Source organism: Elephas maximus, chromosome 7 (genome assembly GCF_024166365.1).
Source record: "Elephas maximus indicus isolate mEleMax1 chromosome 7, mEleMax1 primary haplotype, whole genome shotgun sequence".
NCBI lineage: Eukaryota > Metazoa > Chordata > Mammalia > Proboscidea > Elephantidae > Elephas > Elephas maximus.
This window is the reverse complement of record NC_064825.1, coordinates 75,812,516-75,828,383: the sequence shown is the minus strand read 5'-3', so window position 1 is coordinate 75,828,383 and position 15,868 is coordinate 75,812,516. Positions and strand designations below refer to the sequence as shown.

The 15,868-nt window shown below is 37.7% G+C and overlaps 1 protein-coding gene across 2 annotated transcripts in view; it reads right to left on the bottom strand.

Annotated features, from left to right (window-relative positions):
* PRMT3 (protein arginine methyltransferase 3) overlaps positions 1 to 15,868 on the bottom strand; it is a 121,865-nt gene that overhangs the window by 6,652 nt on the left and 99,345 nt on the right. The window lies entirely within an intron of this gene.

Genomic DNA, 15,868 nt, shown 5'->3' with positions numbered 1-15,868 from the left:
TGGCATCTTACCTATATTAAGCCTTCCAATCCATGAACGCGGAAGGCTGTTCATTTAGGTCTTCTTTCTTTTATTAATGTTTTATAATTTTCTGTGTACAAGTCTTTCACCTTCCTAGTTAAACTTATTCCTAGGTACTTTATTCTTTTAGATGCTATTGTAAATGGTAATGTTTCCTTAACTTCCTTTTCAGACTGCTCATTGCTGATGTATAGAAACCTGACTGATTTCTGAGTGCTGACCTGTACCCTGCCACTCTGCTGAATTCATTTATTAGTTCTAACAGCTTTTTTGTAGCATCTTTGGGGTTTTCTATGTATAGGATCATGTCATCTGCAAAGGACGCAATCCTGTATGAGGACTCTCTCTTTCTTTATTTGGATACCTTTTATTATTTTTCTGGCCTAACTGTGCTGGGTAGGACTTCCAGAATGATGTTGAATAGCCCTGGTGGGAGCAGGCATCCTTGTCTTGCACTTGATCTTAATGAGAAGGTTCTCAGTCTTTCTCCATTGAGTATGATGTTAGCTGTGGGTTTTGCATAAATGTCTTTTCTTATATTGAGGGGTTTCCCTTCTATTTATATTTTGTTGTATGTTTTCATCATGAAAGGGTGTTAAATTTTGTAAAATGCCTTTTGGGCACTGATTGAAATGATCATGTGGTTCTTTCCCCCTATTCTATTAATGTGGTATATTACAGTGATTGATTTTCTAACACAGAATCATTAATTTCTGAATGAAGCAAGAACTAACCTACACATCACAAGTGTCAATCACCTTGTGAAAGAGTGAGCAAAACTACAGTGGCCATGCAGAATCAAGAGGAGGGGTTTTATTCAACTCCTGGGTATGTGGCCCTGGTAATAGAGAAAAAACAAGATATGGTCCATGCCCTCAGAGTTCCTGGTCAAGAGTGAAGATAAATAGCTACATTAACAATTACACAATAGGTATGTGTCTCAGGTGTGCTGGAAGTAAAAATTGAGAATGGCTGGACTGCAGTAAAAGGCAAGGTTAACTAGGGCTTGAGGAGGGCACATGTAACGGCATTTAAGGGAGAGAAAACATATACTGAATAGCCTTCAGGGCATGGCATTTTGAGGAACTAAAAATTATAGCTAGGAAATCTTAAAAGAAAAAAAAACACAGGTAAAACAGTGAACACAAAAATATTACAAATATGTTTAAAGGTAAGACTGATTTCCTAAATATTCTGTATGTTCCAAATTGTATACAGAATTATTAGGATATTCTAAGATGGAATTCTCTATGTGTTTTTCTGATTATAACCTAGTTTTTTTTTTTCCTTTATTTGCCAAGAGTCCATTAAAAATAACAAAGTGAAAGACTGCAAGCTGTAATTCGTCATCATCCCTTGCTTAAGAGTAAGGGTCACACGTAAGAGCATCAGGTAGTTTAACAATCCGGACAGACACAATGAGGCTGCATACAAAATGGTGACTGAGGAATCTGTGCAAAACTATCCAAGTACCAAATCAGTATCTTCTTTTTTAAAAACTGCAAATCTCACACATTCTGGGATAATGAATCTGAATGCTTTTCAAGAAAGTAGTAAAGCAGCACAAGCAAAACACAACAGAATCACCTGATGGCTATTTTTAGAGTATAAAGATCCCATTACCAAAACATCCACACTGTAATCCTTGCAAAAAGGTAAGATTCATATACTTTAATAAGAAATTAAGGAATTACAGTAATGGAAAGAAAGAATGTGGCACAAAGCGCACCTGATTCAGCAAAACATACTGATATGCTAATGTGCACAGGTGGCTTCAGTTTTTCTATCTGACCTATTCCTCTATATTATTAAGAAATGAAACAAAACTACTTCACATGCCACGTTCACCAAAGCCTGACATGAAAAAGATTACCAGTGAGATAGTTCTACAGACTTTATAGACAAAATGCACTCATGATAACTTTCAGCAAGCTAGGAACAGAAGGAATCTTCCTCAACCCAATACAGGGAATCTTGGAAAAACTACAGAGAACATCATTCTTGATGGGGAAAGACAATGCTTTCTTCCTAAGGCTGGAATTAAGGCAAGGATGTCCATTCTGACCACTCCTGGTCGCTATTCTATTTGATATCCTAGCTAGGGCATTAAGGCAAGGGGAAAAAAAAGAGATACATATTGGAAAAAGAAGTCTTAATTTGTAGACCATGCGATCTTATACATAGAAAATCCTAAAGTAATTTGCAAAAAAGCTAGTAGAGCTCTAAGATGATTTGGCAAGGTCCTAGGATATATAAGGTCACGATAGAAAATCAATTGTCTCTCTTCACTTAACAACATGGTTAAATTCAAAAGACCAGGTCATTATGTGAAAACTGGCATTATGCAAAAACTAAGGTTTTTTTTTCCTATTTTCAGATATCCAAATTAAAAAAAATTTAGAAAATACTATCACAAAAATAACAGCTAAGATTTATGGATGTGTTCATCACCGTGATAATCCAGTTACAGATTATTTCTCTGTAGAGAAGGAAGCCCGGAGGAGATAAAGCTAGATAAAGCTGGGCTGTGTGACTGGAGGTCCCACAGCTTAACCACTTTACCTTCCTCCTCTGTTGGGTTAGGGGCTTCCCTCAAGAAGTTGCCTCTAGGGCTCCACTTCCACACCTGCAAGCCCTGCCTTCAGGGATCTGAGAATGTGCCCCACCCTCTGAGCCTGGTGAGTCACTGATGCTTCCAGCTTCCTGCAAGGGTGCTGGGAGCCTGACCACACACCCGGCCCCACCGGCCCCACCGAGGAAGAGGCTTCAGACCCATTTCAGCTCACTTTGGGATGTCATTAAACTGGCATGCATTTCTTCCAAACACCCTCTGTGATACCTCTTTCTTTCCTCCTTTCCCACCCTACAGCCATTTTGAGCTGCAGAGCCTCAGGCCACATAGGAGCTGGGAACCCAGAAGGCACCCAGAGGCTTGGTGCTGCCTGCGTGTTTGCCTGGAGGCCAGGGCCAAGGAGGAGGCTGGCCCCAGGTGGCAGCTGGATACGTTGTCCTTGCCAGTAGGAGGGAGCAGAGGCGATGCTCCACAGTTGTTGCTGCCATGCCTGCCGCCTTATTAATGCACAAAAGTCAGTTGATTTTTTTACTACTGTCCTAAATGTGGAATGCTGGATAATGGAGATAGCTGATAAGTGAAGGGTATTTGTTGTTGTTATTAGGTGCCCTGAGTCAGTTTTGACTCATAGAAATCCTATAGGTCAGAGCACAACAGCCCCACAGGGTTTCAAAAAAGCAGCTGGTGGATTTGAACTGCTGACGTTTTGGTTAGCAGCCGAGCTCTTAACCACTATGCCACCAGGGCTCCAAGTGAGGAGTATGTATACTACCAATGAAGAAATTAGAAACTGAAATAAAAATCACAATAGCATTTACCATAGCATTAAAAAAGCATTAATTACTCAGAGATAAATATAACATACATGCAAGAGACTCATCCACACAAAACTACAAAACACTGCTGAGAGGCATTAAAGATAAATAGGGAGATATATTTTACTTGTAGATGGAAAGACTCAATATTGTTAAGACATCAATTCTTTCCAAACTAGAGATTCAACACAAACCCAATCAAAATCTTAACAGGATATTTTGTAAAAGTTAACAAGATGATTCTAAAGTTCATATGGAAATATAAAGGACTTAGAATGGCAAAAACATTCAGATCAATGGAACAAAACAAAGAGCTCAGAAATAGACCTATACACATACAGTCAATTCATTTTTGACAAAGGAGCCAAGGCGATAAAATAGTAAAGGATAGTCTTTTCAGGAAATGATGATGGAATAACTGAATATCCATTTGGAAAAAGATGAACCATTACTCTTTAATGTGATCATAAATGTAAATGTAGAAGCTAAAACTATAAAACTTTTTTTAGAAGAAACATTTAAGAAAATCTTTGTGATGTTAGGGTAGACAAAGATTTCTTAATTGGAACAAAAAAGCACAAACTATAAAGGAAAAATTGATACAGTGGACTTATCAAAATTCATAAAAAATTTCTACTCTTCAAAAGACATTAAGAAAATGAAAAGCCAAGAATTGGAATAAAAATATTGGCAGCACATATAGTTGATAAAGAACTTGTGTGTGTATGTGCGCATAGTTATTGCAACTCAACAATAACGAAAACGATAACATACAACCCAATTAATAAATCAGGAAAATATTTAAACAGAAACCTCACACCCCACTAAAACGGTTTACATTAAAGTGACTGATTTAGTAAGTGTTGGCAAGGATGTGTAACAACTGAACTAACAATGCTGGTGAAATATAAAATTGTATAATCATTTGAAAAACAGTCTGGCAGTTTCTCATAAAGTGAAATAAACATTTAGCATGAGACTTAGTTAATTCTACTCCTAGAGAAAAAACAAAACAAAAAAACTCCAAGAGAAATATAAACATATGTCCATACAAAGACTTTTGGATGAATGTTCATAGCAACTTTATTCCTAACGGCCTAGAAGATTCTGAAAGAGTTAATACTGACATATAGTGACAGAAGGCCTTGGCCTGGGGACTGGAGTGAGGGCCTAAGAAGGAAACTTTGGAGTGGTGAAAATGTTCTATATCTTTCTTTTTTTGGTAATGTTCTATATCTTGATTAGGGTAGTGTATACATTTTTCAAAACTCAGTGAACCATACAATTAAAATGTGCAGATTTTATTACATGTAAATTATATCATAATAAAGTCGTTTAAAAAATTTTGGTACCTTAGAAATAAACACAGAGATAAACTGAATGTAGCAGAGAAACCAGAAGAAGATCTGTTATGGAGATTTAGTACATAGTAAGTGGGTATTTTCAGGCACCCTGATGGCATAAGGGTTAAGTACTTGGCAGTTAACTGAAAGGTTGGCAGTTTGAATCCACCCAGCCTCTGTGCAGAAGAAAGGCCTGGCAATCTGTTCCTGGAATGATTACAGCCTAAAAAACCCTGTGGGGCAGCTCTACTCTGTTGCATGGGGCTGCTATGAGTTAGAATCTACTCAATGGCACCTAACAGCAATAACAAATGAGTATTTTAAATCACTGAGGAAAGGATTCAATAAAATTGTGTATGGGTAACTGGCTATCCACTTGCGAAAAAACGGTTACATCCTAAAGTGTTAGAAAAATTTTTTTCCAGATAGATTAAAGATTAAATAAAACCACATGAATCAAGATTGACAGATTTCACTCTACTGAAAAAACCAAACCCGCTGCCGTCGAGTCGATTCCGACTCATAGTGACCCTATAGAAAAATGAAAAATTAAATCATATAAAACAAGATATTGTAAAGAAAAAAGAGCAAATTAAAATGTTACTTTCCACTTTTTCGAATAGCAAAGATAACAGAAAGAAGTCTGAATTTTAAATGAATTCTTTAAAATAGATGATCAGAAGTAGAATTCCTTGGTAAAAGGCATACAACATTTTTTATGTATCTTCATATGTAATGAGAAACATATTCCTGTTTTACATTCCTGCCATCTTCAACCTTGGGTGTTATTCAAAACCAAACCAAACCAAAAAAGATAATTTAATAGAAGAAAACAAAAAATACCTTCGTTATTTCGATAAGCAAAAAACAGAATCCAATTGTTTTGATTTGCATTTTAGTAGTTATCAGTGCTAATGGGTATTACTTAGGATGTTTCAGCCACCTTATCCCCACCCTCCAAATCTCTTTTGTGCATTTTCCTTAGCGATTTTCTGGTCGAATATGAGGTATTGTTGCAAACATTTTCTTTTCATTCATTTGCCCAAATGGTTGCTGCTCTTCAATTTACATCGCCTTGGAAGTGTTATAAAATGTAAATGGATTTGTCTGTAAATACTCTATTTGATCCTTAGTATAAGGGTCAAAATTGAAATGTTTTATGGTGTTTATTAAAGCAGGGTTTTCAAATTCTTCATTTTTGGTTCAAAAAAAAAAAAAAAAAAGGATACACTTAAAACAATTCCGTGTATTCCTCAATTTAGAAATATAATCCAAATCAAAATGAACTAGTAATGAACACCTCTGTTAAATTTTCACAAAAGAAAAAACTTTGAACACTAACGTAAAATAAACAGACAAAACACCTTAATAGTTAAAAGTCATATTTTTAATTGCCATACATATGCTGATATTATTTTCATGTCTTAAAATTTAATACAAATAAAATATTTCCATAATAATATTAATTTCAAAGAAGAGAGTGTACCCACACTCATTTAAGCTAATTAAATAGCATGAGGGGTCACAGTAATAAATACATAATTCACACTGCTGAACTCCCTTCAATTGTTCAAGCCTGAATAAAGTGCCAAGGCAGCGGCTGCAATGCCAGAATAGATCAGAGTAATTAATCAGTGTCAAACAGATAAAATGACTGATGGTTTTACACATATGTACTGTGGTGAAAGCTGCAAGGGGCACTCTCTATAGAGCTAAACTAAACCACCTTGTTTTTATCGTAGGCAGATACCTATTAGTATACCACAAGGCAGTGCTGCAGTTTAATCGAGAAAAAATTGATTGCATTTCAATCCTGTTATAGTGTTTTTTAAAATTAATTTCTTATGGAGTAATGCATTTCATCCCCCAGAAAGAAAAACAAAGCAAAACAAAGCCTAAGTAATGAATATCACTATTAAAGCTCAGAGTTAAAAAAAGAAACAAATTCTCCAGCATATAAAAGCTTAAATCTATGCAGAGAAAGAGAAATAAATAGCCTGACCTTGGCCATATTTTCAAAGCCAAATCACATGAAAAAATTTTGAATGTTTAAAGTAAAAACTGCCATGCAAGCTGGTACAAAACATGTCATTACTAAAAACAAACAAAAAAACACCCTGAATTTAAACTATAAGTGTTCTCTAACTCGTTTGAGAGTGTTCATTCTGGGATGCCGGCCCTTTATTTCCACAATCCTGGAAGTGCTCAAACGTTTAGAGCACTTTTTTTAGAATTATTTTTAGAAACAGGCTGTAAATCAAAAAACAAAATAGAACAAAACAAGGCTCATTATTTTATAGTTCCATTTTGCTTTCAACCAAATGTATATTTTTAAGTATAGGAATTTCTCTATTCTCATTGTCTCTTGCTGATTTCAAAAAATCAAGTCTATCCCCTAAGGTTTACTATTACTGCAGATATTCACACACACACACACACACATGCACACACAAGCACAGACACACACACACACAATCTAGACAGAATAACTGTATAGCTATGCTTATATATATTTTTTTTTTGGTGAGCCTATTCTTTTATTTTATTTTATAATAATTTTTATTGAGCATTAAGTGAACGTTTACAAATCAAGTCAGTCTGTCACACAAAAGCTTATATACACCTTACTCCATACTCCCACTTACTCTCCCCCTAATGAGTCAGCCCTTCCAGTCTCTCCTTTCGTGACAATTTTGCCAGTTTCTAACCCTCTCTACCCTCCTATCTCCCCTCCAGACAGGAGATGCCAACACAGTCTCAAGTGTCCACCTGATACAAGTAGCTCACTCTTCATCATCATCTCTCTCCTACCCATTGTCCAGTCCCTGCCATGTCTGATGAGTTGTCTTCGGGAATGGTTCCTGTCCTGGGCCAACAGAAGGTTTGGGGACCATGACCACCGGGATTCTTCTAGTCTCAGTCAGACCATTAAGTCTGGTCTTTTTATGAGAATTTGGGGCCTGCATCCCACTGATTTCCTGGTCCCTCAGGGGTTCTCTGTTGTGCTCCCTGTCAGGCCAGTCATCGGTTGTGGCCGGGCACCATCTAGTTCTTCTGGTCTCAGGAAGACGTAAGTCTCTGGTTCATGTGGCCCTTTCTGTCTCTTGGGCTCATAGTTATCGTGTGACCTTGGTGTTCTTCATTCTCCTTTGATCCAGGTGGGTTGAGACCAATTGATGCATCTTAGATGGCCGCTTGTTAGCATTTAAGACCCCAGATGCCACATTTCAAAGTGGGATGCAGAATGTTTTCATAATAGAATTATTTTGCCAGTTGACTTAGAAGTCCCCTTAAGCCATAGTCCCCAAACCCCCGCCCTTGCTCCACTGACCTTTGAAGCATTCAGTTTATCCCGGAAACTTCTTTGCTTTTGGTCCAGTCCAGTTGAGCTGACCTTCCGTGTATTGAGTATTGTCCTTCCCTTCACCTAAAGTAGTTCTTATCTATTAACTAATCAGTAAATAACCCTCTCCCACCCTCCCTCTCTTGTAACCACAAAAGTATGTGTTCTTCTCAGTTTATACTATTTTTCAAGATCTTAGAAAAAAAAATTTTTTTTTGTAATAGTGGTCTTATACAATATTTGTCCTTTTGCCTCTGACTAATTTCGCCCAGCATAATGCCTTCCAGGTTCCTCCATGTCATGAAATGTTTCACAGATTCTTCACTGTTCTTTATCGATGCATAGTATTCCATTATGTGAATATACCACAATTTATTTAACCATTCATCCGTTGATGGACACCTTGGTTGCTTCCAGCTTTTTGCTATTGTAAACAGTGCTTGATATATTTTTTTCCAACCTTTGAGTTTTAGTTTGTTTGTGTCTCTAAGTCTAAGGTGTGTCTCTTGTAGGCAGCATATAGACGGATCGTGTTTCTTTATCCAGTCTGAGACTCTCTGTCTCTTTATTGGTGCATTTAGTCCATTTACATTCAGCGTAATTATAGATTAAAAAAAAAAAAATTTTATGTGTTTAGTCATTTTGATGCCTTTTTATGTGTATTGTTGACAATTTCATTTTTCCACTTACTTTTTTGTGCTGATATGTTTTTCTTTATAAATTGTGTGTTCCTCATTTTCATAGTATTTGACTTTATGTTTGCTGAGTCGTTACGTTTTAATTGGTTTTTATTTTGAGTTATGGAGTTGTTATACCTCTTTGTGGTTACCTTAATATTTACCCCTATTTTTCTAAGTAAAAACCTAACTTGTATTGTCCTATATCGCCTTGTATCCCTCTCCATATGGCAGTTCTATGCCACCTGTATTTAGTCCCTCTTTTTGATTATTGTGATCTTTTACATACTGACTTCAATGATTCCCTGTTTTGAGCGTTTTTTTTTTTTAATCTTAATTTGTTTTTGTGATTTCCCTATTTGAGTTGATATCAGGATGCTCTGTTCTGTGACCTTGTGTTGTGCTGGTATCTGATATTATTGGTTTTCTGACCAAACAATTTCCTTTAGTATTTCTTGTAGCTTTGGTTTGGTTTTTGCAAATTCTCTAAGCTTGTGTTTATCTGTAAATGTCTTAATTTCGCCTTCATATCTCAGAGAGTTTTGCTGGATATATGATCCTTGGCTGGCAGTTTTTCTCCTTCAGGTCTCTGTATATGTCATCCCATTGCCTTCTTGCCTGCATGCTTTCTGCTGAGTAGTCTGAACTTATTGATTCTCCATTGTAGGAGACCTTTCTTTTATCCCTGGCTGCTTTTAAAATTTTCTCTTTATCTTTGGTTTTGGCAAGTTTGATGATAATATGCCTTGGTGATTTTCTTTTTGGATCAATCTTAAATGGGGTTCGATGAGTATCTTGGATAGATATCCTTTCGTCTTTCATGATGTCTGGGAAGTTTTCTGCCAACAGATCTTCAACTATTCTCTCTGTGTTTTCTGTTATCCCTCCCTGTTCTGGGACTCCAATCACACGCAAGTTATTCTTTTTGATAGAGTCCCACATGATTCCTAGGGTTTCTTCATTTTTTTTAATTCTTTTATCTAATTTTTTTTCAGCTATATTGGTGTTAATTCCCTGGTCCTCCAGATTTCCCACTCTGCATTCTAATTGCTTGAGTCTGCTCCTCTGACTTCCTATTGCGTTGTCTAATTCTGTAATTTTATTGTTAATCTTTTGGATTTCTACATGCTGTCTCTCTATGGATTCTTGCAACTTATTAATTTTTCCACTATGTTCTTGAATAATCTTTTTGAGTTCTTCAACTTCTTTATCTGTGTGTTCCTTGGCTTTTTGTGTAGATTGCCTTATTTCATTTCTGAGGTCATCCCTGATGTCTTTAAGCATTCTGTAAATTAGTTTTTTATATTCTGTATCTGATAATTCCAGGATTGTATCTTCGTTTGGGAAGGATTTTGATTCTTTAGTTTGGGGAGTTGTAGAAGCAGTCATGGTCTGCTTCTTTATGTGGTTTGATATCGACTGCTGTCTCCGAGCCATCACTAAGATATTGTAGGGATTTATTCTATATTTGCTCACTGAGTCTTACCTTGTTTTGTTTTCTTTCAATATTCGTAGATGGGCTACTAGATTGTGCTGTCTTGATTGTTGTAGCCCTTGAATCACTTATGTCCTATTACCAGTTGGTTTGGGCTGTTACCAGATATATAAGCGTAAGAGTCCATTCACTATTCTTGAGTAGAATCTGATTTTGGGTCATCAAGTGTGTGGTGCAGACTGTCACCTATCCACCTAGAGAAGTAGTGGTGCTAGTTGTGTGCACCAGATTCTAGAAGCAGCTGGGGTTCACACTCCGGGAGGGGGGGCAGGATGCTGACAGGCTTCCCCCAAGTGTCAGTGAGGTAGGTGTGTCTCTATTCCTAAAGCACCTTGGTGGGTGGGCTCTGCAGCTGTGCCTTAGGCCCCCAATGCAAGTACCTCTACAGATTGGTAGGTGTCACCCTCCTTAGACCCCTAAGGCAGGAGGTTAGGTGGTCTGGGGGGAACTTCAGCCCTCAGTTCCCTGTTGTGGGTTAGTGATGGCTCTGTTGAATATGCAGAGATGTCAGACCTGGGAAACTTGTCTTTCCAGTAAATCCACTAAAACAATTGCAGTCAGATCCCTATCAGAAATGCCTTTGCATTATAATAGCCACCTTGTTCCCTGTAGGGATGAAAGCCCAAGACTGTGGATCACATATGCTTGGCTGGAGCTGGTTCTGTGTTTTTAGTCCAATTAGGGAAGGATTTTTGGTCCCTGGGTTTTTTGTAGTTGCTTCCCACAGGCCAGGAGAATGGGTTAGGAAAAGACAAAAAAAAACAGGAAAAGAAAAACCGCAGAGCAGTTCTCCCTCTGGCTCAGCAAATTCCAATGTTAATGATGCTGCCTGGGAAGGGGAGGGGAGGGTTCAGATAAATAGGAGAGAGTAGCACCCCAGAATATAGACAAAGTTACTTATCTTGCTTGGGATGACTATTTTATCTGAGATTCCCGAGGGGCACGTCGACTGTGTGCGCTGGCTGGGTAGAGATTGTCCCCAATAGTCAGGCCCACGTCCCGTGCTTGCGCTGTCTCAGAAGCCACGGTCAGTTCCTCCGCTCCCACTCCAAAGCCCAGCGCCAAGTTTCCCTGGCTGGGACGCTGCACTCCCGGCTCCAAAACCAGTTGCTGCCTCCCGGTGACTACTCCTCCTGTCAGCTGCGTCACTGTGCTGCCTGCATGCACTGGCTGGGCTTCCCCCGAGGTCAGTTCAGGGGGCTAGGGCTGCGCCCCGTTTTTGCGCCGTCTCAGGGTGCCGTGCTCAGTTCCCCTGCACCCAGTCCAAAGCCCGGTGCCAAGGTTTCCTGACTGGGACGCTGGCTCCAGGCTCCGAAAACAGTCGCTACCTCCCCGTGGTTGTTCGTTCTCAGTCTCTGTCACTCAGGTCAACTCTTTAAATCTGTGTTTGTTGGTCAGGGTTCAAAGATTATCATGTATGTGATTGATTCACTTGTTTTTCCAAGTCTTTGTTGCAAGAGGGATCCGAGGTAGCGTCTACCTAGTCAGCCATCTTGGCCCCACCCCTATGCTTATAATATTTTATATATTTAAAATAATCCTGTCATATTACCTTCTGGACACTAAGATACATTTTACATATAAAAAAAGAAAAAAAATTTTTTTAATATGTAAAAAAAAAAATAGGCAGTATATTTTCTGATTAGACTCTTGGCTTTATCTAATTTTATCTAAAAAATGTTATAACATGTTGAGTCAAAAACTACTTTCAGTTTAACTAAACCCAACAATAAACCAGTTACTGTTGAGCTGATTCCAACTTATGGTAACCCCATGTGGATCACAGTAGAACTGAATCCACATGGTTTTCAACCGCTGATTTTTCACAAGTAGATTGCCAGGCCTTTCTTCTGTAGGCGCCTCTAGGCGGACTCAAACACAAGTGCATTAATCTTTTGCACCAACAGGGACTGCCAACCAAGTACAGCAATTAGCTAAATGTCCTTTGTGTGGTATTACTCAAGGTGATGAGAGGAAATTAGACTTCAAGGACTTAATGCATATTACTGCATTTATTCAGCAGAATATTTATATGTGAAATAGCATATCAGATCAAAAAGGAGTGAGAGAGGCAAAGAACTCATCTTCCACTACAACTCTATCACAGCACACTGGGATGTTATAACACAGATGTATGCATGAATTGATCAGGGAGAACAAAGAAGGGAGCAATTAAGTCTCTGAGGACAATAAGGAAAGATTTACAGAAGTGAGCTGGGTCATAAAGGGTAATGTGGAATTTATCAAGTGAAAGAGGTCAAAGCAGCATTCTAGGTAGAAGAATATCTTGGACAAAGATAAGGATGAGGAAAATGTAGCAAAGTTAGCTAGAAAATAGACAGTCTGTAAGGGTAGTAGGGTTGCATGGCTGATTAATGTAATCACTGTCGATAAGTTGTACACCTGTAAAAAGTTGAATTGGCAAAAGCTGTATGACAGAGAGATTTACAAAAATGACCATAAGTAAATAAACAAAAAGTAGCTGCTGAGACTGCTTATGTATAACCAGACACCTCATGGGACTTAGTTACTTGGTTTGGAGGTCTAGGGTCATGGTTTCATGGAATATACCAGTTAATTGGCCTAATAACATGTTTAGCGTTTCTGTTCTACCTCCTAGTTCACTGCATAGAAACTGAGGTCTTAAAAGCCTGCAAGTGACTCTCCAAGGCACAACTGGTCTCTATTCACCTGAAGCAAAAGAGGAAGAAGGAGGGTCAGGAATAGGAGCAGGAAATGGAATGTGTGGGTAATTGCTTCCTTTGCTATGAGACCAAAAGAACTGTACGGTGGTTGGCAACCATTACTGAGCATTTTGATCAAAGATTCTATAGAAGAACCCTGATCAAAACGGTGAAAATGCAGAGCAGAACTTGAAATTCTCATGGAATCTGGATTTTACGAAGCCATAGAGGCTAGATGAAACCCCTGAAACTACTACTCTGAGATCATCTTTAAACCTGAAACCAGAAAAAAAAAGTATCCCTGAATTCCTCTTAAAACCAAACAACAGTTTAGCTTAACTAGTGAAGGGTCTGGCTTGAGTATTATACTCTTTTAAGATCTATCTATATGGCATCAAACTGACAACAGCAACTCGAAAGATTAGATAGGAACCTTGTAGGGGGAGTGAGTTTATGTTAATGACAGAGGACAACTCAGAAAAGGTGAGAACGGCCGCACAATGTACGTGATGTCACTGAGCTGTACCTGTAGGAACTGTTGAATTGGTTTATGCTTTGCTGTGTATATTCTCCACGAGCAAAAAATAAACTCTTAGAAAAAAGAACAGCATATGTAAGAGGAGCATATGATGGGCTTACATGGGATAGGGGATGATGAGAAATGATGGTCACACTGTAAAGGGCCATGGCAAGGAGTCTGGATTTTATCCAGATATTGACTACCCAATGAGGGTTTTTTTTTTTTTAAATTAACTTTATTGAGGCATAATTTACATACAGTAAAATATGCACATGTCAAATGTATCATTTTATTAGTTAAACAATATATCATTTTCATAAATTCAGCCTATTCCAAAGTCTCAAAGATTATCTGTTATGTTATCTTTTAGTTTTAGTTTTTATTTCTTCTGATTTGTTCACTAAAGTTTTCAATTTAATTGGATAAAGCTATTCATTGTATTGTCTTATAATTAAAAAAAAAATCTAATGGTTCTGTAGTTACATTCTCTTTTTCATTCCTAACATTGTTTATTTGTGCTTTCTGTTGTTTTGCCTTGACCAATCTCAACAGGGATTTGTTTACTTTATTAGTCAGAGAACCACTTTTTGATTTCTTTTTGAAATTCTCTATTAGTTTCTTTGATTAATTTATTATTTCCTTCATTTTATTTTTTTTTTGGATTATTCTATTCATGGTTATAGCCTGAAGGGCATCATTGATACACAAACCTTATAGGAGAGTCTACTGCTCTATAAGGAACCCTGGTAGCACAACTGTTAAGTGTTCCGCTGCTAATTGGAAGGTTGGCAGTTTGAACACACCCCGTTCCTCCACTGAAGAAAGACCTGGTGATCTGCTCAAATAAAGATTACAGCCCAGGATATCCTACGGTGCAGTTCTACTCTGTCACACGGGTTGGTATGAGTCAGAATCGACTCAATGGCTCACAACAACACTGCACAGTAAACATGTGACGGAATCAAGCGAACCTAGTGTTTTATCCTCATTTTCTGGGAAGACATTGCTGTATGTCACAATGCTGACCAGCACTCCTAAAAATGAACATCCCTCAAAGAGAAAAATATTGTATGATTCCACTTCTATGAAATATCCAGAACAGGCAAATACACAGAAATCAAAGTTCATCAGCGGTTACCTGGCGCAGGTGGGAGTGCTGCTTAAGCAGTAAAGAGTTTTTGTTAAGGGTGATGAAAAAAATGCAAACAGATGGTTGTGACTGCTGCACAACACGGTGAATGTTAATGTCACTGAACTGTACCCATAAAAATCGTTGAAATGTTTTGTTATATATATTTTGCCACAATAAAAATAAAATAAAAAGTACTATCCTCCTCTTTTAACGACATTATCGTTCTCCATCATCTACAGTAAGCTCCAACTTTGGAGCTGGGACTACCCTTCTCCACTATTCTCTGTATCTATCCAAGAGTTGATGACCCTCAGCCCCATCCTCTTCTCATACCCTGACCATTTCTAATATTTTATATTATCCTCTCCGTTCCTTTTGCCACCGACTTATTCCTAGAGTCACTACAAAATTTCACTCAGCAAGGGATGGTAAATCTTTTTTAAACAGAAAAAATAAAAACAAAAAACTAATGTTTCTCCTTACTTAAAAATCCTCAATGCCTCCCAATTACACCACAAATTCTTTTCCTAGCTAATAAAATCTTCCATCATCTGACCTCCTTCCAGTCTGTCCATTCAAATTTATCTCATTACTCCCCAATGCACAGCTCCCTCCACTAGTCAGGCTGGTCTTCTTACAAACACTTCGCACTAATTCCTAAGAGTGTCCCATTAGTCTCTCTGTCTACAATGCTTTCCACCATCTCCTCTTCTCCTACTCAAATCTACACAGGGTTCAAGAACTGGTCAAATTCTACATTCCTTGGTTTTAAACCTTACTGGCTGTTCACTTATATGTGTCCCGATCTGAATTCTTAAGTACCTAAACACTTAGCTTCAAAAGTCAGAATTTGATTATAGAATGTTTAAAAAATTTTATTACATATAAATCTTCTGAAAGACTCCTGAGGGCAGAAAATGTAACATAATTTTCAACACAACTATATTTTGAACACAGAAACTATTGAATAACATTGCCTTTAATTTATACTTTACCTCTTTTGGTGACATTTCTCTTTACTCACTTGGGAAACGGAAATATTTTCTTTTAGTTATATTTGCAACTTACTAAATATTAAGTTACTGCCTAAAGAAGTTTTATGAATTATTTCGTGGTACTTAAAATAAAAGCTACATAATATACTATACATATTAATTGGCAGAAGTAAGATTTACATCCCAGCTAGGAGCAAGGGAGAATGAAGAAAACCAAAGGCGCAAGGGAAAGATTAGTCCAAAAGAATAATCGACCACAAATACCACAACC